Source organism: Candoia aspera, chromosome 3, assembly GCF_035149785.1.
Source record: "Candoia aspera isolate rCanAsp1 chromosome 3, rCanAsp1.hap2, whole genome shotgun sequence".
NCBI lineage: Eukaryota > Metazoa > Chordata > Lepidosauria > Squamata > Boidae > Candoia > Candoia aspera.
The window spans coordinates 55,372,211-55,398,407 of NC_086155.1; the positions used below are offsets into that span (position 1 = coordinate 55,372,211).

At 41.2% G+C, this 26,197-nt stretch overlaps 1 long non-coding RNA gene across 1 annotated transcript in view; it reads right to left on the bottom strand.

Moving 5' to 3' along the window:
* Positions 1-1,489: 1,489 nt before the first annotated feature.
* The window catches only part of LOC134493329 (uncharacterized), a 126,108-nt gene continuing 101,400 nt past the window's right edge, over positions 1,490-26,197 (bottom strand). Inside the window, exons 2-3 of the long non-coding RNA XR_010067576.1 lie at positions 3,830-4,097; positions 1,490-1,857 (exon numbers count right to left, since the gene is read on the bottom strand). This is a non-coding gene — a long non-coding RNA (uncharacterized LOC134493329). The remainder of the gene's footprint in view (positions 1,858-3,829; positions 4,098-26,197) is intronic.

Below are 26,197 nucleotides of genomic sequence, written 5' to 3' on the forward strand. Positions count from 1 at the left end.
CAACACAATGTTCTTCCATGTTATCAGTGCTGACATCCCTATGCAACTGCTGCTGAATGTTTTGCAGCTCTGAAATCAACCTTGCCTAAAATACTGACACATGTCAATGCAATATTGGCCTACCAGTAGCCATTAAAACTTTCTGTGTAGGTTGTAGGGATGAGAAGCTCAGATGAAGAAATCCAGTTTACATAAAGCTGCATGTCAGCGTGCTTTGATTGATAAGCTGCACTGTATGTATATCTTAATCCTTGTTCCCACTTCTTGCTACATCAGAATTGATGTTTCCAACACTGTGCATATATTTTGGGAGAGAGAATTTAATGGAAGATGTAACACCCAACTGTAGAACTGCTCTTCTTGCCTAGTGTGAATTTCATGATTGGTAAATGTATGTGACACATATGTTTGCACTAGATTTTAGACACTGATTTATTGAGATGTGAATTTATGCAAGTAGTATGCAAATCATTTTGACTGTGCTGAGTGTATACTTAGCTGTGTAAATTTTTCAAATGCAAATATACATAAACATCATATTCGCAGCCATTTATAGAGCTAAGTTAGGGGAAAAAACCCTCCAAATCCAAAGAATTCAGTTTTAAATAACTGTAATACTGAAAATGAGTTCAGAAGTGAGATTTACCTACAGTTGGTGATAGTTAAGAGCAGACAGACTGTGCAGAGGGCTATTTTCTAACATATACCAGGAGACCAGACATTTGGGGGAAAAAACCCAGAAGCAATAAGAATGTTATTCTGTAGAGATTGAACTGAAATGCAAAGGAGTTCACAGCCCACCAAACAACTACACACAGTGGTCTGCTTGAACTTCTGATGCAAGATCAATGCATGGATTGACGCTCTGGCCTTGTTATGCTAGTAGTTGGTACATCAGGTCTAATGGAGTCACAACACAGTTCTGATCCTGTTATTGCCAGCAGTCAAGTATAAGTCTTCCTCTCCCTTCCTGGAGCAGAGGAAGTGACCTTCAGGGGCAAAACTGGTACTGTGAATCGTTACAATAAACTGAAGATAGAAAAGGAAGAGGTAGCAAGAATAGAAGGTCCTCTCTCCACAGCCCAATAGGAGGAGGAGGAGGAGGGAGCACTGTATATGCCACCTTGAGCAACTGCATGAAAGGCAAGTTATAAATATAACAAATATTTTTATATTTGTTTCATCTATCCAACACATTTACACTCTGGACAGTAGGCTTGCAGGTATCACCTTTAGAGAGCCATGTGTGCTAATACTTCAATTATGAAGCGTATTACAAATACTTCTCTTTCTAAAATAATTTTTATTAAAAGATTTTACATAGATAAGAAATACATTCAAAGAAAGAAAAAAATAGTGAAGTAAATGTGAAAGAAAAGAAAAGACAAAGAGAAAAGAAAAAAGAAAAAAGAAAAAAGAAAAAAGAAAAAAGAAAAAAGAAAAAAGAAAAAAGAAAAAAGAAAATAAAAGAGCAGAAAAGATTAAATAAATAAATGGTTTTCAATCTTCCTCTCAGCAGTTATACATACAATTCTAATCAAAACTCTCTAAGATTTCATCATAATTCCCTTATTTCTATAACTTATTCTTTCTAATTATCAAAACCGTAAGTCAGAAAATCATTTTCTTTTTTATGCAAAAATTCTATAAGGGGTTTCCAGTCATTGAGGAATGTCAATAATGACTTTTCTCTAATCAAAGAAGTCAGTTTGGCTATCTCAGCAAGTCCTGTCAATTTCACCAACCATCCCTCCATGGTGGGTAATGCTGAATCTTTCCATCTTTGTGCATATAGTAATCTCACCACAGTAACCATATATTGAAATAATCTTCCATGGCTCTGTTTATCCATCAGTCCTAAAAGGTAAAGTTCTGGCTTCAGCTGAATATTAATCTTTAAAATCCTCTGTATCAATGTATGTATTTGAATCCAATTTTTTTTAGTTTTTTTACAGGTCCACCAAGCATGATAAAATGTCTCTTCATGTTGTTCACATTTCCAACATACATTTGAAATGCCTTTATACATTCTAGATAATTTCTCTGGGTTTTTTTTTAATCGTATGGCATAGCAGTTCGGTGCTCATGCTGCTTTTTTCTTGCTGGGAAATCCTTGTGAGGTCCAGCAGCCAGATTTCTCTGGTGTCATGTACCAACAATACATCATTTTATAAAAATTCTTTTTAAGATCATAACATAATGTAAATTTCAACCCTTTAGACCACATATTTTCCCATTGATCCATCTGTATATTATGACTGAAATTCTTAGTCCACTTTATCATACATTCTTTAACTCTGTTTCAAATTTCAGCAAAAGTTCATATATTTTAGCAATTACATGTTCATCATCAATACACAATTGCACTTCAAATTCTGTCTTACTTTGCTCCATACCATAAGTCTTTTTATCCATTTTAAATCTTTCTGATAACTGTAAATGGGAAAACCATTGATAACTATGTCCTTCTGCCATTAGTTCCTCTCTTTATTTAATTTTATATTCCCCTTGGTGTTTTTCCAATAATTCTTGGTACGTTAACCATTTGTCTTTGCCTGTTGTTTCTCTTCTATAAAATGCTTCTGGTGCTGAGATCCATAGAAGTGTTTTTGGGAATAGCCTGGGTTTATATCTATTCCATATTCTCAATGGGGCATGTCTAATAAAATGGTTTTTAAAATCCACATTGACTTTAACTTTGTTTTGTTGTTTATTCGTTTAGTCGCTTCCGACTCTTCGTGACTTCATGGACCAGCCCACGCCAGAGCTTCCTGTCGGTCAACACCCCCAGCTCCCCCAGGGACGAGTTCGTCACCTCTAGAATATCATCTATCCATCTTGCCCTTGGTCGGCCCCTCTTCCTTTTGCCTTCCACTCTCCCTAGCATCAGCACCTTCTCCAGGGTGTCCTGTCTTCTCATGATGTGGCCAAAGTATTTCAGTTTTGCCTTTAATATCATTCCCTCAAGTGAGCAGTCTGGCTTTATTTCCTGGAGTAGACTTTAACTTTATCATACTATAAAAATCCATGCCATCCACACCTCAGGTTGTGGTCTTCTAACTGTAAAATTCTTTTGTTTCTCAACAACACCCATTCTTTCATCCAAACCAAACAACAAGCTGCAAAATATAGTTTCAAACCCAGTAAACCCAATCCTCCTCTTTCCTTTGCATCTTGTAACACTTTGTGTTTTTTTTCCCCTTGCTATACAAATTTAGATATATCTTTTTGCCATTGCTTAAATGGTACATCAGTTGTCAAAACAGATATTGTTTGAAACATCACTCTAGGCAAAATATTCATTTTTATCACAGAAATTCTCCCTAACAGTGACAATTATAATTTCTCCCATCTTAAAATGTCCTTCTTAATTTTATTCCATGTCTTCACATGATTATTTTGAAATAACATTCAATTCACATTTCTCATTATAATGCCCAAATATTTTACTTTTTTCTCAATCTTAAAACCAGTTTTCTCCATCAGTTCTATTTGATCTTCTATTTTCATATTTTTGTTAACATCTTCATCTTCTGATTATTACAAATATTTCTCTTCTCCTCTCCTCCTATATTTTACAGATACTTTCACATTCTTATATTATAGTAACTGCCATCCTCATTATCAGTCTCTGGGTGGCTTTTGGGCCACCAAGGGTGTGAAACTCTGGTTTTGACCCTGAGGCCCATGACATCCATCTCTAGATGCTACATGGACCAGAATTAATAAGGCTTCATGCAGAGCTGTAGCTCTGTGCTTTGCATGTAAAAGGTTACAAGTCTGATTCCAGCAAAAAGAAAGGAGAGACAACAGGCCTACAAATGCCTACCTGAGTAAAGCAAAGTGTGGTAGCAATCGTCATAAATAATCCAAGGATGAGTAGCTTCATCTTGACAGGCTCCAGTCAGTCCCAAATTGTTAGTCATATTGTCCATGCCCTTCCATCCCTTTCAGGCAGCTATTCCCATCCATTGTGCATTTGCCTGCTTATCTGGAGGTTCCAGTTATTTTCCCAGAAGACTATATCATGACTTCCTCTATGCCTTTAATCCCAGCAGCAGTATCCAGAGTCAAGAAAGGCAATGAGCTGTTGGGACCTGGCAAAACAATAACCAAGATGCAGACGCTTAGCTTTGGATGGGTATATAGCAGAGAATTTCTGCCTCCTCTCCAATTTTATGTCCTATTATGAAAGAGAGGAGAGTAACAGCAAAGATGAATAACCAGCAAAGCAACTTATCAGTCGACTGTCTTAAGAACAGAGGGATTTTTCTTTATAGAACAGCATCCATTCTGGCAGCTTTGCAAAGCATTGGGTTGTCAACCTTTGTATTTTGGCAGGATCCCTATGCCTTTGAAAGCTGCAGTTCTATTGTATCAGAACTAAGGAGAGCAGCAAGAGTGAAATCAATTTCAAGATGACACTTGAAAACTAGAATATATAAAAGTTTCTGCCAAGTATAGCAACAGAAAGACTTAGCTAGAGTACAGTCTGCTTTGTTTGTTTTAGTTTAGTATGATGTGCAAATGCACTCATTCTGGTTTAGAATTATTTGTGGACCCTGGGTGTGTCAGAACTGTTGGCAAGTAGATCATTTTAGCAGCTCCATATGACCACATTAAACTATGTTGGGTGGCCTGCTATGCTGTGGCTAGGAAAGAAGAAAGGACATGAATCTTCCTTGGCCATTCTCTAGGTTTGTCTTGTCCCAGCATATCATCCCAGAGTTTTATGCTGGTGCAATCATAGCTTCTGGGCGGAATGCTCAATCTCCTTCTCATCACCCTAATTAATAGGCTTCAGGGCTTATTTTCTGATGCTGATTTAATTGATACAAGCTGCAGACCCAAGAGAAATGGCAAGGAACATCAACAACAAGCAATACATTAAGCAGCATTAAACAGCAAATCACTAGCTGGCCATGGTTTCTGTTCCTAGAACTTATTCCCCAACCAAAACCTTTTCCACGCACTGGAACCAGGCCCAGAGGAATTTGGTAGCAGTCTAACTGAGCCGCATCTCATTTTGTCATATTAAGTCAGGCACACACTAAATCAGGCAAGAATGCATTTCTTGGATTTGATGTCACCATCTTTAATTTTATACTAAATAGTGTTCTGGGACAAGATTGGTCAAATAAAGAGCTGTCCCATAAGTGAAACTGAAGAAAAAGAAGAATTCTCTCTTTTCTTACTACCAATTGTTATATATGGGCTGTGCTCACACATCTCATGAAATTATGGTTTGTTTTAACCATGGTTTGCTGAACAATCCAGAACTAGTTACACATGGGCAAAGTACAGTAATCATGGCCTCCTTGGTCAATTCTGGTTTGTTTCCTCTTATTGTTAGATTCTGTTGCCATGTGCAAGTATAGATTAGAAACTTGGACATAAAAACAAACCAGGAATAAGCCAAGCCAAATTTTCTGATCAATATACCAGCCACAAACCATGGCTTTAAATTGTGGTTTAGTGCCCTTAAACCCCTGCTTTATTCACTGATTCTCATCTGCACAAAATCAAAACCCAGCAAGCCACATTCTGGATTAACTTGATGTGTGAATCTGACCAATGATGTTCTACAGTATAGTACCAACAGTACCAGAGATCCTTAGCAGACAGATTAAAATCAATTTTGAGCCATTTTCCAGAAACAGTAATGCAGTTAAGTTTCAAAACAGCCTCCAAATTTTACAAGACACTTTAGATTTTCTGTTGCACAACAAGGAACTCTCTTAAATGTAACAGAAGCGCTCAGGTATTACAGGGGTAGTATAGCACAATGGGGTATATGAAAAAACACATAGATTAAAACAAAAACTATTATCCCTCAACAGTAAGTGTAATTGGCAGGCATCCCTCAGGTCCCAGCTGCTCATTCCAGCTTTATAAACAAGTCAGCATGTAGCATTGTGAGCCCTACTGGATAAAGGAAATAGAAAGTCACCTGTCTGAGACAAACTGCAAATTGCATTATGAGACTAAGTCCAGCTCTTTATGAAGCTAATCATTCCCCAACTCAATTAGACACCATCATATAGATGTGCCCCAATGGTCCCCAAGTGAAGGCTTAAGCAGTTGGAGCATGCCACTGGCTAATCTGCATGGAACAGGAATAGGAGGGTGGAGCTCCCAGCCCTGCGATCAAAAGGATCAGGGGGCTCTAGTACTGTCAGATCACACCACTAATTACCCAGGTTGGTTTGGGACCTGGGAAGCATGCATAACACCTGTTGCAAACAGGCCAGGTTACAGAAATGATTACTGGTGTACAGCAAATACTGTCAGTATCAAGAGATGATTGGTATGATCTGATGTATGAAATTAATGTAGAAAACTGAAATGGAATTTCCATAACTCAAAGACACATAATCATGTCTCACATCATAGAATTTTAGAAGGAATCTCTGAAGCAAAAGGAAAAAAACATGGAGTAGAATATTAACTGAAATATATAAGCCTTTACAGTGGATGTCTAAAACAGAGACCATTGTATTCTTAAGTTATGTTCATTGATCAGTGGAGAGCTTGATGACAAGAAGTCCTACAAACCAAACAGAACAGAAAAATATATTAGCATCTTGAATTATTTTCAATGCAACAATATAACTGTGCTGGTGTTAGATTGAGCTGTTGAGCCTTTGAGACCTGAGAAACACTATCAACACAAGGGGGAAATGGGCACTATAATGTTGGGAAGGAATGAAAGTTGGTAAGATTGCCATGCTTTCTAGGCTCCTTCTCATTGCATTCTGAATTTGTGTGGCTTCCTTCACTAGGTATGTTGGATTATGGTACCCATCATTACCAAACCAATATACTAGGCAATGGGTTAAGGAAGGCTGTGTGAAACTAACAAAAATTATCTATCTCCTTATTACTCTGTCTATCCTGGGAAGTCATAGGAAAATTCTAATGGCCATTCCATGTGGAACATGCTAGACTGCAGGATAAGGTCCTTATTAATTCTAACTTTTCTCACTAAGTTAATCAGAGTACAACAGCAGGGGAATAAACATCCCCACAAGGAAATAAATCTTATCTCACAGCATATAAGACAAGAGATCATTTTATCCTTATCTTTATAGAGCTATCACCATCAAGTGGCTTCTTGGGAATGGAAAATGTTAGTTGAAAGGACTACTTAGTACAATGGAAACATACTGTCTACCCAAGAACAAATATCTACAGCTATAATGGAAAACAGAATATAGCACTTGTGTTTGAGGATCCCTTGCAGATACTTGTCTCAGGGATTCACAAGCAAATACCCACCAACCTCAACAAAGGAATATGTAACAACACAGCAGAAGGATATTATAAGAATGTAAAAATGTAAGAAAGGAGGTTCTTTTGAGAAGGAGAGCTAGTTTCTCAAACATGATTCTTTTACATTCTCCATCAGTCCTCAATTACCACATGATTATAGATGTCTTCTCAGTCTCCAGAAGTGTGAGGAATATTGAGGTTCAGATACCTCAATAGTAAGAAATCTCTCTGGAACCAGTTAGGTCTCAGTAAAGTATTTCATTTATTGAAGATACAGTACCACTGCCCTCACATCTAAAGACTCAAGTAATTATATTTCCCCCTGTCCTCTTCCTTTATCAGACCCAAGTCCCCACCTTCATTTGAAATTGAATATTTACAACTGCCTTCAGTTTTACAACATGGGCTTCAGCAACATTCTTCACTGCCTGTTGGCAGATAATACTTTAGCCACAGCATTCTGGTGTCAACTTGCTGAGTCTGTGAAGTTTCTAATTCTTGCTGGCTCTGTGATGTTTCCAGCTCTCACTCACATCAATCAAGTCTCCTCCCTCCCTCCTTTACAACCCATGACAGAGGAAAAGGCCCAAAAGGGGGTTTTATGACTTCTGGGGCCAAACCTCTGACAGGAAGATGGGGAAAAAGTGTAATAGGTTAACATTTGTTCAGTCAACCAGCAGGAGCTATGTGTCCCCCCCACCTCAGCCCAAGACTGAGGGGGTGAGGATACACTTTGCATTAAGAAGCAGATGTGGTCTCCCAACCCAAGTGATTTTCAGAGCAGTGAGAAGCATCATGATCTCTGTTCTCATGATAGTTATATAGTATTCCCTCTTATTCTTCATAATTTGCTAGCCCCAAGATGGGATGCACAACTCACATTATATATGCGCTGAATAAACACAGAGAATCTTAAAAGTCTGAATCTATTTTGGTTTAGCTTATTTAGTAGTGGTGCTCCATAGTGTATAAACCTGGACCAGAGGTTTAACAAATGATGAACTCCACTCCCAGCTTCCAAATCTAGAACTAGGCAATAGGAGCAGTTGCAAATCAAAGCACCATTGGCTTTTACACCTGTTTTTTTCAAACTTGGCAACTTTAAGATATGTGGAAGTCACATGTAAACATTGATTTACACAGTTCTAGTTCCCTATCTCACCCCCTTCAAACTGGGTCTTTGGTAAATTGGGTCTTAGTAAAGCAAAGGGTAAGACATAGATTGGCTCTTCCTGTGATGATCCCAGTGCCAAGATCCTAACTTAGAAATTCTCCAGACAGTCCATTAGAAAGCTTAAAGAATTCTTTATTAAGGATCTGATTAACACAGGTTAGCAATCAAAGCTCCAAGTGAGATTTTGGCGCCAAGATATTCAAAGTTATTCTTTCCCTCCTCTGATCTCATCCCTCCTCCCTGTCTCACAAACAAGCTGTTTCTCACTCCTGAGTTCTCCCCTCCTGGCAGTTCATTAGAGTGATTATCAACCCAGGTGCCTTATCAACATCCTTGGCTGAAAAGCTTGAGGCAAAGGAATGTGAAGCTAACACAGGCTGGTTCTCTGGGAATGTGGTGAATGTGTGAAGCCAGCTAACATGTGTAGAAATCTCTAATGGCAGGTGAACCAAGAGAAGGGAGCCTGACATGCCACCCTCCTAGAAAAAAGAAGTTGTCTTGGCAGGCAGGAACAGGGAACGCCGACCCTGCAAAGGAGAACACATAGATCATAAACAAAGTTATTTAGGTTTATCAGGGAAATGGTCATGAAAAGAACGAATTAAGTTGGGAGCGCGGATGTGGTGACTGTTCACCCATTTGCTGTCACTTTTAGGGAAGTGTTTCCACTGAATGAGGTACTGAAAGTGACCTCTGTGTCATCAGCAGTCCAAGGTTTCCTGAATTTCAAAGTGTTGTTCACCATCAATCATGATTGGGTTAGGAGGAGGGGAATCAGGATGCCAGTGATCCAAGGCATGGAAAGGTTTGAGAAGGCTACAATGGAAAACAGGGTGAACATGTTGCATATTTTTGTGTAGTTGTAGCTGTACCATAACAGGATTGATGACTCTGGTAATAGGAAAGGGTCCAATGAATTTAGAGCCCAACTTCTTAGAAGGCTGAGTTGATTTAAGGTGTTTAGTGGAGAGGTAAACTTTTTGCCCTACAGAAAGGTCCCATTCAGGTGCACGTTTGCGATCTGCAAATTTTTTGTAAGTGTCTTTAGTATCTTGTTAGGTTTGAAGCATGAGGGGCCAATTACATCGGATACATGCAATCCAGTCATCAGCCATGAGAGGCTGCTCAAGAGTTTGAGGTAATTCTGGAATAGGAACAAAGATACAATGCGAAAAGGGGAGAACCCAGTGTTCTGGTGGAAAGAGTTATTATAAGCGACCTCAGCAAAAGGAAGTAGCTCCACCCAGTTGTCCTGTTGATGACTAAGACAGCAGTGAAGATATTGTTCCAGAACAGCATTCAATCATTCAGTCGATCTGTCCGTTTGAGGATGAAAGGAGGAGCTTAAGGCTTGCTCCACCCCTATGAGCTTAAGAAAGGCTTTCCAAAATTTGAGGTGAATTGGGACCCACAATTGGAAGTGACACATGAGGGCACCCCGTGGAGATGGTAGATGTGTTGAACGAAAAGCCTAGCTAGCTGGGGCACCGTTGGCAACCCAGAGCATGGAATGAAATATGCTTGTTTGGAAAATAAGTCAGTCACCACCCAGATAACAGTTTTCTTTTTGCTGTTGGGTAAATCAACAATGAAATCCATGGCAATTTGTTCCCAGGGTTGAGTGGGATTGGCCACAGGCTGCAGTAACCCAGTAGGCTTACCCCCTTTTCGTTTAGAGGCAGCACAAACAGGACAAATGGAGATAATAGTCTTGGACATCTTTTCTTAAAGAGGGCCACCAAAATTGTCTGTGAATCAAATGTAGAGTCTTTGTAAAGCCAAAATGACCAGCAGGTTTGGAATCATGGCAGCTCTGTAAAATTTCCTTGCATAAAGTGTCAGGAACATTGATTTGAGCTCCTCACCACCAAACTCCACTGTGTTCTGTGAGATTAGCTTTGTTTTGTAGCAGCCACATATCTCATTGCTGGGCAACAGTCAGCTCATGTTGCAAGTCAGCTGGTGGAGAAGGCAGGGTAGAAGTTTGTGCACCTCGAGTGACAGCAACCAGTCCCATCGAAGGAGGGATGACAGAGTCCACAGTCTCCTCCCTGTTGCTGTTGTGCTGAGGCTGGTGAGATGAGGCATCTGCCAAGAAACTTTTCCCCCCAGGAGATATTTTAAAGTGAAATTAAAACAGCTGAAAAACTGTGCCCAACGAACGTGTTTGGGATTCAATTTCCTAGGAGACTGGAGTGCTTGGAAATTTTTATGATCTGTCCACACCTCAAATGGGTGAGGCGCTCCCTCTAATAGGTGGTCCCAAGTTAGGAGCGCAAAATGGACAGCAAAGGCTTCCTTTTCCCAAACATGCCAATGCTGCTCAGTATAGGAGAATTGGTGTGAAATGTACGCGCAAGGGCGGAGAACCCCCTGATCGTCTTTCTGTAACAGTATACAACCAACAGCAACTTCAGAAGCATCAGCTTGGATGACCAGGGGTAAGGAAGAGTCGGGATGTTTTCAGATAGGTTCTGCTGTGAATAGAGCTTTTAGGTGATCAAAAGCCTTTTGGCATTCTCCAGTTCAACTGATAGCTGCCTGCGTTTCTTAGCTTTCTTTTCATTCCCAATTTTGCCTAAATTGCCCTGCTGCTCACTGATTTGTTAAAAACCACTTCCATACCCTGATCAAACTGTTGTTATTTGAGGTTTTGCTTACAACAGAATAAACACAGGAGTGCCAATTAGCCACCAGTTAGCTAGGATACCAGTCAGGGAAGAAAGTGAAATGCAGACTGTTGCCAGGTAGTTTGATGCATGCACTAGCTATGCAAATATACACAATAACGAAGATCAGTGCCCTCATAATCCTACTAAGGTTCTTGCCATTACAAAGTTAGCAAGATGGGCCACCAGACTTGCTGCTTTGATCCAAGTCAAGGACTCCAACTGGTGAATTTGTAATCAATTGTGTCTATCTTGTGTCACAGTTTTTATCTCGGTGTAGGGGCTTCAATAATTTAATTAGTTTATTTGTTTGTTAAATGTATATCCTGCTTTTCCTCCAGAAGCTCAAAGTGGCAATCCTGTGAGGTAGGTCGGGCTGAGAGAGAATGATGGGCCCAAACTATCAGTTTATGGAGACATAGGTTAACTGTTGTAGTTGCCTTTGAGGTGACATCTTGGCACAGTACCCTAATGTCTCTTTCATCTACCATTCAAAATGAGGAATGCAATTTGGCTTCATATTATGAAGCAGAATTTGATAGTGATACTGATAGTGATTTTCTCCAAACTTCAAGAAGCTACTTAGTCTAAGTTAAATTCTGAGCATTTGGACATACACCCAATAATTTCTATAGGCATATGATGACATCCCTTCCATCTACTTTCCTGAAAGTCTGAAAGTTCCTTCCTTCTCAAACATTTTCTTCTCCCCCTCCTATTCCTCCTTTCTGTACTCCCTTTTTTGTGTTTCATTGTAGTATTACTTTTTTACAGTCACTAACCATCTCTTTGTGTCTCGTAAACTAGTAAGTGAATAAGTGACAGAGAGAAAACTTAAAATTTTCTCCAACTCAAATTACAATGGGTACAGAGAAAGATTATTAAGGTTCTGAGGTTTCCATCTCAGGTGAGCATTAGGAGCTGCTGAGATTTGCATTTCCTCACTTGGAAATATGAAATTCAGCAGCATCGCTAATGTCTTCTTTAGGGGGTCTTTTAATTTCATAGCAACTCTTGCCATCTGTGTGAAGTTGACGGTTCCCAGAAGGCTCATGAAGGCTCATGTTTACTCTATACTCAGATTGTCACAATGCAACAAGAACCACTATTGGTGTTTAACCCTAGTCTGAAGCTATCCTGGTTTGAAGTCTTTACCCAGACAAGCAGCCCACACTTTTAGGGACTGCATCAGGACTACCATAACTGCAATGCAATAGACTCACTCAGCACACTCTAATACAGACTATTAAAGACTTCAGATAACTAAATTTAAAATAAGGATTCCTGACTTCCTGTTCAAAATGGATGCTAACCAACCCTAATGAAGTGCTTCATCCTTTGTCAGCAGCAGAGATATAACTAGACATATTACACAAGATATGGGATAAAGATCTTTCAGTATGCAGTGAAATCAGATCAAGATGTACTGAGGAAACAGGGTGAGTGAACTATTTCTCCCTACACTAACTCCCCATGTAATCTTCCTGGATTGGCAGAGATTAATCCTTGAACACTGGCAAAGACATGGCATAAAGGGCAAGCAACTGAAAGAGAAAAAATGGGGGTGGAAGCTATAGTCCAGATAGATTGAAATTCCTAATACCTTGGCTGGGACTGAGGAGAGATGGTGTACAACAATACTTGGAGGTCCAGAGACTTACCGTCTTCTGTTATAAAACTTCTGGATTATCTCATGATCAAGTGCATACTAAGACCTGGTCATCAGCCTTTGCCTGCTTAGATTTGCTGTGGTTTGGATTCTGGTTTTCAGTTTTGGCCACAAGATACTTTTTAGGCCAAAATTCAAGGGTGGCCACAACACACCCCAATTATGGATCTGACACTATATACAGTAGTTTATCATGTGGGCTTTTGCAATTTGTAGCATAAAACATAGTTTTAATTGTGAACATTTGGAGCTGATGGTGTTTTAGGGCTGCTGCATTCCACACCCAAAGGGATTTACTTTCAACAGTGGGTACAACAAAGTGATCCCTATATTTAAAGTCATTTTGTCATTCTTTGATGGGTTCTGAAACTTGCCAAGAATGCCAAAGAAATGAATAGAGAGTAATAATAGAAATGTGACAGTTTCCTGATCCCTACAATAAAATATTCACTAGTAATTCAAGGAACAATCAAAACACAATGCGTCTCAAGCCCACAGCATACACAGGGATGAGTCACTGTCACTTGCATTCATCCAGTTCAGTAGATGAGGAAGGAGTGATTTGATAGCCATGAATGACATGAAGTGAGAAAGATCTTAGTACAGATTGTGTCTGATGGTCTTGAAAGAGGCTTAAAGAGCAACTTGACCATAGGAAGTGGATAGTACATATGCAACTCAAGATCAGTATCTTCAACCTGTAGAGGCGTGCTGTGGTTCTAGCATAAATATGAGCTAGAATTTTTTTTAAAAAATAGATTGTTCCTTTCCATTTCTCTGGGATTCTCAGGGCCAACCCAGTGGTGACATAGGAGAATCTCTATTAGTCTTTCTTAGGTATTGCAAAAATAGTAATAGCTTCTCTTCATGTAAGAAATTATTGAAAATGCAAAACAGAGATGGGGCAAGGAAGAAAATTCTGCTCTCCTCTCTCCCATTTTTATTCCTTATTTCCTTTCTTGTAAGCCATAATATACTCATTGGAAGAAAAAATACAGCTGAAAACATTATAGCTGAAAGCCAGGGCCAGCCCTCCTATTAGGTAGTGTGTGACCATCAGGTGTTGGAGGGAAGAGCAGCATGCCATATGGCTGCTCTGCCACCCTCCCTGAAAACTGGGATTCAAACTCTATTAATTCCAAGCTGCATGTATTGGTTTTTTGCATAGGCAAAGACTGATGACCAGGGTCTTAGTGTGCAGAAGATGGTAAGCCTATGGGCCTCCAAGTATTGTGACACACTGTCTCTCCTCAGTCCCAGCCTGGATATAAGGAGTCAGTCTATCTGGAGAATGATAAGTCACACCCCTATATTTTCTCTTCCAATTGATTGCTTTTCAATTGCCCCTTTTTAGCCAGGGCTACCATGTTTCTTATGGGACGCGGTGGCGCTGCGGGTTAAACCGCTGAGCTGCCGATCGGAAGGTCGGCGGTTCGAAACCGCGCAGCGGGGTGAGCTCCCGTTGCTCGTCCCAGCTCCTGCTCACCTAGCAGTTCGAAAACATGCAAATGTGAGTAGATCAATAGGTACCGCTTCGGCGGGAAGGTAACGGCGTTCCGAGTCGTCATGCTGGCCACATGACCCGGAAGTGTCTATGACAACGCCGGCTGGACTGGACTTTACATCAAGGGAAACCTTTACCTTTACCTACCATGTTTCTTATGGCCTTTTCCTCATGAAAATAATATTTTCAAATGTGTTTTTTTCATGTTTTCCCTTTTTCTTTTCTTTACATCAACCTTCCTCAGCCTGATGCCTTTAGCTGTACTGGATCAATTTCTTCTGCTTCAAGATGATGGAGGTTGATATTCAGCACATCAGAAGGTACTGTATACGTTTGCAGAAGACTACTTTGTGCTAGAGAGCCAGTTTGATGTAGTGGTTAAGGACCCAGGATAGAAACCGGGAGACTGAGAGTTCTGGTCCCACCTTAGGCACAAAGCCAGCTGGGTGACCTTGGGCCAGTCACTCTCTCTCAGCCCTAGGAAGGAGGCAATGGCAAACCACTTCTGAAAAACCTTGCCAAGAAAACTGCAGGGACTTGTCCAGGCAGTCTCCAAGAATTTTGACATGATTGAACAGGAAAAAAAAACTTGTCCCAGGCATGGCAATGATAATTAAAATGGAAGCCCCCCAAATTGAAGCCCCAAGTGTTTTGTTATGGAAATGGCAGGTATAGCCCTATAGCTGGTTATACTGGAATCAATGTATTTTTATTAAACATAGATATCCCAATTATAAATTATATGGTTGGAGGTAGGCAAAGACATTTATATTAAAATACGTGTATCCAGGCCTGGGGTTAATGTGTTTGTTGATGTATTTGTGGGGCCCCTGTTGTATTTGTATGGTTTATTGTTCCATTTGTTTTAATGAAGGCTGCCTGTTTATGTGTGTTTAATTGTTTTTATTGTTTTCTGGATTTTGTAAACCACCCAGAGTCTAATGGAGTGGGTGGCTATAACAAATTTAATAAATTAAATTAAATCCAACTTCTGAACTTTCTTTATAAAAGCTGTTGTTCTTATACAAATCCACTAACTGCCAGATGTTTGCAAGTCCACCATTATTAGTCCCTGTGAACACAGTAATTGGCAAAGCACTGTGGGGACTGTAGTCCAAAACAGCCAGAATGTCATGCGCTGCCTACCTCTGAATAATGCTCAGACGCTGGTTCGGTGGAACAGGCTCTGGTTTATTCACAGCGCAGGTACAGCATCGGAAAAAAGCTGAGAGTGACAGGAGCGCGCCGGTGCGGGGTTTAAATACCCCGCGCCGGTCAGCGCCCCCTCACTCGCGGTCACGTCACCCCCCTTTGTCCAATACGTTGACTTGCCGGTGGGTGAGAGGTTGCGAGGCCCCGCTGGCGTTCCGGGATCGCCCATCATCGGTTTCTCTATTCCTCCGGTGATTGCTGTCAGCTGGGCGATCTCCGTTGTATTAGCGCTAATGGCTTGGGTGTGCTCCGCGATCCGTTTAGCTATTGTTTCTTGACCTTCAGTCGTTGTGAGTTGATGGCTACTTATCTTGAGCCCCTTCCCCTGTTTCCTTGCTATTGTCATGTGTGCCATTGCGCTGATGACTTCAGCTCAACGGCACTCATGACACAGAACATCCCTGGTTGCTGCCCATCCCTATGCTATTCTGTTAGTTATTAATTAGCATACTTCTCCCAGCAACCAAGTCAGTGAATAAAAAAGGGACATGGAATAGTACATTCCAGTTCTTTATTTAACATATTGATAAACCTTAATGTGAAATATTAGAAGTACATTATGGGTGGGCGAGTGGTGAAGAGAAAAAGAGGACTGAGAAATTGACTACATTGTTTTTATTGTTTTCTGGATTTTGTAAACCACCCAGAGTCTAATGGAGTGGGTGGCTATAACAAATTTAATAAATTAAATTAAATACAAAGAAAGGGGGAGAAAGAGAGAAGCACAGATATATCAGTGGAAGGAAGGAATTATGGGTTAGTTCAACTTTTACAATGAAAATCTTGACTGAACAAGTCTGAGTATCCAGTATGTTGGTAGGCTGGAAATGTTAGTTCAGAGGAAATTTTCTTCCCCTCTTCCAGGCCTCCACACCAGTACTGACATTCCTATGGTCCGTGTGGGATTTTGACATTCTCATTATTTCATACACTTCAAAGCTGTGACCTGCCAATGAAAGACATTGTGAATGGGGCTGAGTCCTGATCTAAATTCAGCCTGGGGCGGGAAGATAGCTCTGTTTCTTTGATTTTTTAAAAGCATATCTACATTGCCTTTCTAAGGGGGGGGGGGAAATTAAAGTAAATTAAAGCACATCTATTAGAGTGTCTTCCTTAAAAAGACCAGTTGGCAAGACCAAAGGCCAAGCAAAAAAGACACGTCTCACACACACACCCCGCACACAAGCCAGCAAGAAGAACTGTGATATTCTCTGTGGGAGATTATTTCACAGCCTGAGGGCAGTCGCTGCCACGGCCTCATTTCTAGCCAAAACAGTGTCTTTTCCTGTCCCCACTCCCACTCCCAGATAGTTACGAATACAAAGATTATCACTGTTGACATGGGGGCTGATCTAAGGAAAGGCAAGCTCTGAGATAGACAGGGCCCAAGCTGCTTGAACTGGACCCTTAAGCACCCTGGGAACCAGCACAATTGACACAACTTGAGCAGCACAAATTTACTTAATGAAGTGTTTCCTTGCTACAATATAGAAGTCATGTTGAAGGCTTTCCCAACTTGCTATATGGCTGAGCTGGTGGGACTCTATCTTTCAATTCCCAGATATGACCTTGATAACTGGGGAGGATGGGAGTTGCCCTAGCAGCTTTGCTTCACTCTTGAGATGCAGGGGTGATGTTACTTTACAAAACAGTTACAAAGGGGTGCTTCATTTGAAGCCCTGTGAAAGCAAAGCCCCACTTTGAAGCTTTGCACAACCCCATGGCTTTAGATCAGTGTTTCTCAACTTTGGTGACTGGAAGATGTGTGGACTTTAACTCCCAGAATTCACCAGCCAGCTATGCTTTAGATTATTGTTCCAACACCTGTCCTGTCCAGTCAAAAAGGAAGCTTGAGGGGCAGAGAGCTGAGGGGAATAAAGTAAGCCCTTGCCTCCCCCACCCCACCGCTATTCTGGCAGATAGAGAGGACATGTGGGAGGGAGAAGGGACAGACTCTTTTCTTTTTCTTCCTGCCAGGCTTTGAAGAAGGAGAGAAGAGGCACAACTACTCCCAGCTTCTTTCCTTTCCTCCAGGGCTCAGGGACAGCTTTGTGCTGCTTCTGCCTTCTGGGTAACAAGTGTGAGAGAGACCGTCTCTTGAATTTACAATACATGGAGAATGGGGAGTCACCAAAACAGAGAAGCTGTTGCCCTTGGCAACCTGGCCAATTGCACGGTGGAGCCCTTCTCCTTTGGCACAGCTGATGTCTTTTCTCCAATGCCTCTCATGCGGCTTTTGCAGGACATGTAAGTGCAGTGAGGAGGAACCTCCCATCAGATCATACAAGATTGCTGTCACGTCAGCTGCTACAGATTTGGGAGCCCAAAGTTTTTATAAGTATAGTAAAATATGTACATACATCTATTCAAGATGTACATACATCTATTCCCTTCTTTCCATTCCCAAATTTCTCCTGCTTCTGCCCAGATGCTGATAGAGTCACTACCTTTGAAGCAGCAACAACAGCAGGAATCCAGAATCATGCAGGTGACAGATTGGGGTCCTCAGATGAACCGTCCTGCAATGAGCCCAGCTTTATCCCAATGTGTACACGGTCACTGCTCTGCTTTGAGGAGAATCACTGTCTCTCCAACACTCCCAGGCATCCTGAACAAATGATGCAGTCATTGCTGCAGTGTAGTCAATCAATCATGACAATGCCCAAATCATGCCAGATGCCCCTATGCCCTATTACAGGGAAGAGACATCATTTCATGGCGGCTGAGGCTGCAGGAAAATGTGCACACTGAACAATGGTTTCAAGTAAAACAGTGAAGGACAGTACAAAGTTCTGGTGCCTCTGAGAACAGAAGATCGTTGTTAATTGTAAATTATATAAATAATGAATGCTATATAAATATGATAAATCAATGAATGAATGCATGCATGAATACGTTACTATAATTATTCATGTTACATTATCAAGGAAAATAAGCAAAAAGGGTCTCTGACCCAGGTGCTTAAAACCTAAGTATGGACAGTGTGTGGGTGAGGAAGTAAGGAAGAGAAGAGGGATGCATGGATGACTAAGCAGTGGAGAAAGAGAAGGACAGGAATGACAAGAACAAGAATAGGTATGAACAACTACAGAGGATCTGCATTTAGGTTTAATTTTATTTCAGAATGAGGATGGGCGGGGTTCATTCAAAAGAAACACGGCATAAATGAGATTAAAAGAGAAATGTTTTAATTTAGGGTCAAAAGCAGCGTTTCTCAACCTTAGCAACTTGAAGCTGTATAGACTTCAACTCCCAGAATCTCGCAGCCAGCATGCTGGCTAGGGGATTCTGGGAGTTGAAGTCCACAGAGCTTAAAGTTGCCAAATCTGAGAAACACTGGCCAAAAGTCTAAATCAGGACTGGGTAGAGGTCTGCACTGGGTAGAGGTCTGCTGGGGCTTCACTCTAAAAAGTGGGGCCATAACAAAATCTATATTTGTTTTCATTTATATTGAATTAGAATCAAATAAGATTGATAGAATTACCTTCTGGCTAAAAGTTTAATAATTTTCTTATTTAGCCACAAAAAGACAATATGGCAACAGCTTTGGACATTTCTGGGGCTGTACCTTTGGAGGCTGCAGAAAAATAAAAGTTTGAAAACTTTGCCCTCTATGTGTAGCAATACTCTCCCTTCCTTTAATTGTAGCATACACTACATTCCTGCTCAAGGCAGATCCTCTGCTAATTGCTGGACCAACTGCCAGTTTTCTAATTCTGAAGTAAAAAGAAGGAAAAGTGTGTTTCTCTGCTTTAAAATAGGAGGATACACTTAGCAAGGAGACCACCTCTCATTGCAAGAGCATTACTAATTTCATTATTAGAGAAAGGACGGTGAGTGCTTCCAAGTGGAGCTACTCCACACCATACAGGATTTGGCAAGAATTTATTCCAAAACCAGTATGTTTTCCAGGGATAAAATTAATAACAGAAGCCCTAATTTAAATTTATACAAGGCCATCAATTACCACAGCAGCATCTGGGAACTCTGCTAGCAGTGTCAAATTGCCAGTCATGATAGTTTTAGTTGGATTTCATACTATCTGGCTTATTTGCAGACAGGAAATTTCCTTACCTTAATTAAAACATTTTAACAAGCCAACACAATTAATCATGTTGCTCTCTTTTCAGGCCCCCAGTGGTGTCCTGCTCCTGCTTACAAGACATCTCAGCAGCTCTGAACATTAGTAGCTTTCAACATTAGGAAACAGCATGCAATGAAAGGGGGGAGGGCAGCAAAAATTGGTCTACTATCTTTGCCTCTGACCTCATGCATTCATTATTCCTTTGCAAACAAAGCCTAGCCATTTTGCAGAATCCCTGAGTGCATGTACAGAGCTTGTGCACACACAACTTGTAAGCACATAGACTCAGCTCACAAAGAAATAATGAATGAGAACAAGTTTTATCTGGGGATAGCATACATGGTCCTAATCACTCTCCACTCATTAACTGTATACTATTTGAAACACCAAAAGATATTCCCACCTCTTGTGATATCAACATGAATCTCAGGGCCACTCGTAATTCACAAAATTATAATTGTGTTTCCAGCCTATATTGGGATAGGCTCACACACAGGAAAAGCTACCCTGTGATACGGCTTCCAAAACAGCCTGGATGATATGGTAGTTAAAGATGACAGATTAGAAACCAGAAGATCTTAATTCTAGTTCTGCCTTAAGCACAAAGCCAGCTAGGTGACTTTGGACCAGTCACTCTGTCTGGGGCCTAGGAAGGGCAAACCCCTTCTGAAATAATGCCAAGAAAACTGCTTGGACCTGTCCAGGTAGTCACCAGGAATCAAGATTGACTCATAGGACCATAACAACAGCAGCAATAACATGGCCTTCGAGGACCTAAGCAATGTAGAATGAAAGACCGAGATTGCAAGTTGAAAACAACTCTTCCATGCTAATAGAAACCTAACTTGTCCCACTGATGACAGAATTAAATTTCTTTTCCCTGACTTATTAATTTTCCACCAGCAAGAAATGTTTTACCCAAGAAAGAAATATTTTTAAAAACAAATTAAAATGCACATTTTTTCAGAAAGTATGTATCGATCCTTACAGTTTCAGTTTCTCTAAATCATTTCCTTTATGAGTTAGATCCAAAACCTGCCATAAATGTCCTAACTGTATTAATTTGCATTTGTGTTCTCAGCATGTGAATGTAAAAACTGACGACAATGCAGTGTGTTGCGGCATGCAGGCAGTGTTATGGATATTATTCTCATATGATTTTCATGTCTCCAGTTTTTTCTCTGCTAAATGTAACAGCCTGTCAATTCAGAATTGGAAAATTGTGGTGTTGGAAAGCATTTCAAAGGCCACTGAGGGCAATTTCCTGTAATAAAGAGAGTCACCTTACATACAAAATGTCCCTGCTGGATCTTTGACTATCTTTACCTTGAAATTCTCTAAGGAGATTCTGAAGAGACTGTTTTGTTGCTTGAGTGTTTTTTTTAAGATTTCCCTCCCAAATGCCTATATTAAATCTGCAATCTATGTTAAATTTTATGTCCTGTCCTTTAAATGGATTGTAACTTAGATTCTTCTGCCCTCAGTGAATATGGTGAATAATTACATTCCCTCTTCATTCTGAGATCTTTTTAAATAGCTGAAAATTGCTTCTCCCCTCCCACCCCACCTTTTTTTGTTTGTTTGTTCTGGTTCAACATATCCTAGTTACTTCAATCTTTTCTCATATGACAACCTCCTAGAGTGGACCCTATATCACCCACATAGTTTCCTCTGTATCTTTTCCAGTTTGTTGACAGCCTTTCTAAGTAATTAATCTGCAGACTTGTTATGGATGTTGTTATATAAAGGGGCCAATCACTGCTGTGAATCAAGCTTATAGCTGTGAGTCAAGTAAGATGCTGGTATGTGTGGTGGGACCCTTACAAGATCAAATTGACCAGCAATGGAACAGTGACAGTTCTTGCCAAGGCACCCAGAAGTTAAATGGCAGGAAATGAGTGTGCCAGAGACATGTATACCTAACTGGTTTAGCCAGCTGAACATGAAAAACAGGCAAGGATTAAGAGCTTATTCATGTTAATGTGACTGAAATGGATTCACCCAGACCTGAAGTTATTAGAAATATTGAGAAGGACATGCATGGCATTAATGAGAAGGGGGATGACCTTGGACAAAAGTCACTCAGCTGCTCTTATTCCAATGCCTGAGCCAGATGGGATCTTTGGGACAGCAAGAATCATCCCCAGAGCTCCTTCAGCCTACAGATTAATCTAGCAGATACCAAATAAGGCAATTGTTCCCTGACATGTCTAGCACAGCTAAGCCACTGCAGGAGAGGAAAAAGGAGGCAGCTGTTCTGTATCAGCTTTGGATCCAGCTGCTTTCCCTGAAGGAGACCTCTGGGTTTCCATATGCATCCTGCAGGAAGACTAAAGTCAGATGCATGAACAATACCCTCATCAGCTGTTGAGGGCAAACATGTTAGCAAACAGCAACTAAGGGACAATATCTCCTGTGTTTAGTCCTGTATAGTATGCAATGCCAATCCATGAAATATTTTTTTCAAAAGCAAAAATAACACACAGAAATGCAACTTGGAATATTGGATCTAAATGTTCTATGGCATGAGTGAAATACCCACATCGGTCTCCATTCCAAACTCATACTTGGAAGTAGGTAAAGGTAAAGGTTTCCCTTGACGTAAAGTCCAGTCGAATCCGACTCTAGGGGGCGGTGCTCATCTCCGTTTCTAAGCCTTGGAACCGGCGTTGTCATAGACACTTCCGGGTCATGTGGCCAGCATGACGACTCGGAACGCCGTTACCTTCCCGCCGAAGCGGTACCTATTGATCTACTCACATTTGCATGTTTTCGAACTGCTAGGTGAGCAGGAGCTGGGATTAACAACGGGAGCTCACCCCGCCGCGTGGTTTCGAACCGCCGACCTTCCGATCGACAGCTCAGAGGTAAATAATCCAAATAGAACCCTAATTTCCCTTTTCAAGGCAGCTTGAATGTCACTTCCCTCCACAGCATCTGATTCCACCCCCATCTATAAAACACAAACCAATAAAACAGTTCTGGAACCTGGTCTGAAAGTATTTTTTCTCATATTTGAATGAAACATTAAATTCGTTTAATTTCTATTGGAAATTAAGATCAAAAGTTTCAGATCACCTCTTCTGATGTGCAAAGTAAAGGGAAGGAGAACAGGGGGATGATGTATCCCTGACATGCAGCCTGCCTGGCTGATCTTACTGATCCTAGAGTCAGTTTCTTTGTCCAAAGAGCCATCACTTGTGATGATGCTTCCCAAATATTTGTTTACATTTGTCAGCTGGGTGTTGTCAACAGTGTTTTTTGGTTCTACGGGGTTGATATTTGGCACAGGCTGGTAAAGTACTTCAGTCTTGTTATATGTTTGGCCTAATAGGCCGAACAGCACAGCAGCGTCTGAGAATTTGTTCACGGCATCACAGAATAACACCCACAGTTACTACAACAATGGACTTCCAATGCCCCCATTGTGCTAGACTGTGCTTCCAGACTGGGACTGCAGAGCCACCTCTGTGTCCACAGATGAACTGCACAACAGTGTGTCTCCTTTGAACCTGAAGGAAATGTGCTGCAGCCTTCATTCATGCTCAAGGATCCAATGAGCTGAACAGTAAGAGGGATGTCCTGATGTAACTGTAAACATTTGTCATAGCACTAGATGGATATTGGCATAAAAAGGGCAGCAGGATTTGCAAGCTTCTTCACTAAGTAGCAGAAACAGCTAAAGGCTTAACAAGGTCCTCATGGGTGCTGCTTGGCTAGGGAAGTCACATCTTCTCTCCTTCAGTATGCAGTAATTAAAATAACAGAAAGGACACCTTTTATGCAACACTGCTGCTGTACCAGCCTCCCTGCTGTGCAGCGACATTCCTGCCTCAATTGCTTGATTCTGTCGCTGGGTCAGTGGTGGAGTCCCCAAGGCTTGCTATCCTTTAAGCTCCCCCTGTGTGGTATTGAGGCTAGGGCAGCTCAGGAGTTCATTTTCACCATGGCCCCAAGTCAAGTTATTGACAGCCCAACATAACCTAGAGGTCACATGTACTGTAGATCTGATTTTTACTTTGGGCCTGTTGGGGCATGATACGGGTGTGGAGGACATTACCATCAGTCCATTGCCATGGATAGATCACTGTCTGATTGCTTTTCAGCTTACTGGTGTTGGTTCCTACACCCGAGGATCTAATAGGTTTACCAGGGGGAGGTAAACCTATTAGATCAGTCCACCCCAGATGATTAATGGACCCTGTTGCACTCCAAAGGGATCTTGGGGGTTTTCCTGAGGATCTGATGGGTGGTTCACTTGAGGTCTTGGTCGCTGTCTGAATGGGCATGTGACAAGAGCATTGAGCCATATTGCTCATATACAGCCTCTCACAACCCACAGGAAGACAAAGAAACTGACCAAGCTCAAGTAAGAGCCCATAATGTGGATTACATCATAGCAATAAGAGGCTCAAACGTAATTTTTCTGTTCTTATTGCATCTTCAGATAGCCACCTAATGGCCCTTTTTAAAGTGACTCATACCCTGCTGGGGAAGGATCAATCACAGGACTATCTGCAGGGCCCCTGTGAGGAATGTTCTAGGCATCTAGTGGATCAGGTCACTTGGATTCACTCAGAGTTGAATTCCAACTGGGTAAATCATATCAAGGTGGCAGAAGCATGTTCTTGTGTGGTTGGCTGGGAATAGTTTGAGCTATAACTTTTGTGGAGATGGACAGAATCTTTGATTTGCAAACATGACCACCTGCTTATTAGATCTATGTCCCTCATGGCTGAAGGATGCCCAGGAAGTCACCTGTGATTGGGTCTGTGATGTAGTATGCACTTCAGTGAGGGAAAGGGGGTCCCCACTGCCTTGAAAGAGGCAGTGGTGCATCCCCTTCACAAGAGGCTTTACTAGACAATTTCCATCTAGTCTTCAACCTCCCCTTTTAAGGGAAGATTTATTTGATTTATTTGATTTTTAAAAAATTATTTATTAAAGGGAAGATTGTTAAGAAGATGGTTGTGCTGTGGCTTCAAAGGGTAGTGAAGGAAATTGATTATGTAAATCACTTTCGGTCAGAGTTTAGGCCATGACATAGTGCTGAGACAGCATTGGTTGTGCTTGTTGATGACCTGTGGTTGAGCTGGGACAGGGGTTGTGCGACCATCCTGGTTCTCTTTGATCTCTTAGCAGCTTTCAATACTATTGACTATGATATCCTTCTGGCCCACTTGCAAGGACTAAGAGTAGGGTTATGGTGTTGCAGTGTTTCTCCTCCTTTCTCTGTGGTCATGACCTGTTGGTGTTGACAAGAGGGTAGAGAGGGTAGAGACCAAGTTAAAGGTCCTTAATGTGTGGAGTATTCCAGGGCTCAATAATCTTTCCCCTTCTATTTAACAGGAGGCCGTTGGGAGAGATTATCATCAGGGTGGGGTCAAGTATCATCCATATGTGGATGATACAGTACTATACATCTCAACCCCAGACCATCAGGTGATGCTGTCAAGGTCTTGTCCCCAGTCTCTGAGCACCTGGATGAGGAGGTACAGGCTCAAGTTCAGTCCTGACCAAACCAAGTAGATGTGGATCTTTGGATCCCGTGGGACTGGGGATGTTTCATTTTTAGTCCTAAATGAGTTGTACTTCCCCTTTGGAACTGTTATGCAATTTGGGGCTCTTCCTGGACTTACAGCTCCTGCTTAAGGAGCAGATGGAAGCTATGTCTAAGAAAGCTTTCGTACAAATCCATCTTGTGCACCAATTGCACTGTTACCTGGACTGGGTCGAGGGGAGGGGGCTTCAGTCTCTCATAATTTGGTTACCTCACATGACCAAGGTATTACAATGCATTCTACTTGGGGCTGCCCTTGAAAACCATTTGGAAGCCACAACTGGTCCAGAATTCAGCAGCACATGTAACTATGGGCATGCCACATCATACCCATGCAAAATATTTAATCCATGAGCTAGACTAGTTTATTTTATTTATTTATTAAATTTTGCCATGCCCATCTCCCCCCAAAGGGGAGAGTTACCAATAGGCTTTCAGGTGCAGCACAAGGTGCAAGTTATCACCTATAAAGCCTTTTATGGCATAGAGCCTGGTTATCTAAAGGACTGTCTTCCATAATTTCTGCTCGTCCTGTACAATTGGCATGCTCCAGGTTCACTCCATCTGATGGGACCTAGGACGCATGCCTTCTCTGTCACAGCATTTGCCCCTTAGAACAACATTCCTCCTGAGAACCATCTGGCCCCTCCCCTCCATGTTTAAAGGAGCTCAGAAAACTTGGCTCTTGGGCTAGATTGTGTAGTTGGTCCTGGATATTTACTTACTCTTGGACATTAGAAGTTTTTACTTGTATTTCTTTTTAGCAATATTAATATTGTACACTGCCAGAGTTGTTGTGAAGTTGTGTGGTCTTATAACTTAAATAAATAAATAAATGAATAAAATCACACTTTTGCAGTTCAAAAGTTCCTGATCCCTATCCTAATGGCTTTAGGGGATGGCAATAGGTATTGTTAATTGGTCACAGCAACAAGACAAAACAAGGCTTTGTTTCCAGTGGGTCTGGAATGCATTAGCTGACTTAACAGAAAGTGTCACTACTGTTGTTTACAGAGCATTGTTAGTGCAGGAACAATTTCATCTTCTTTCACA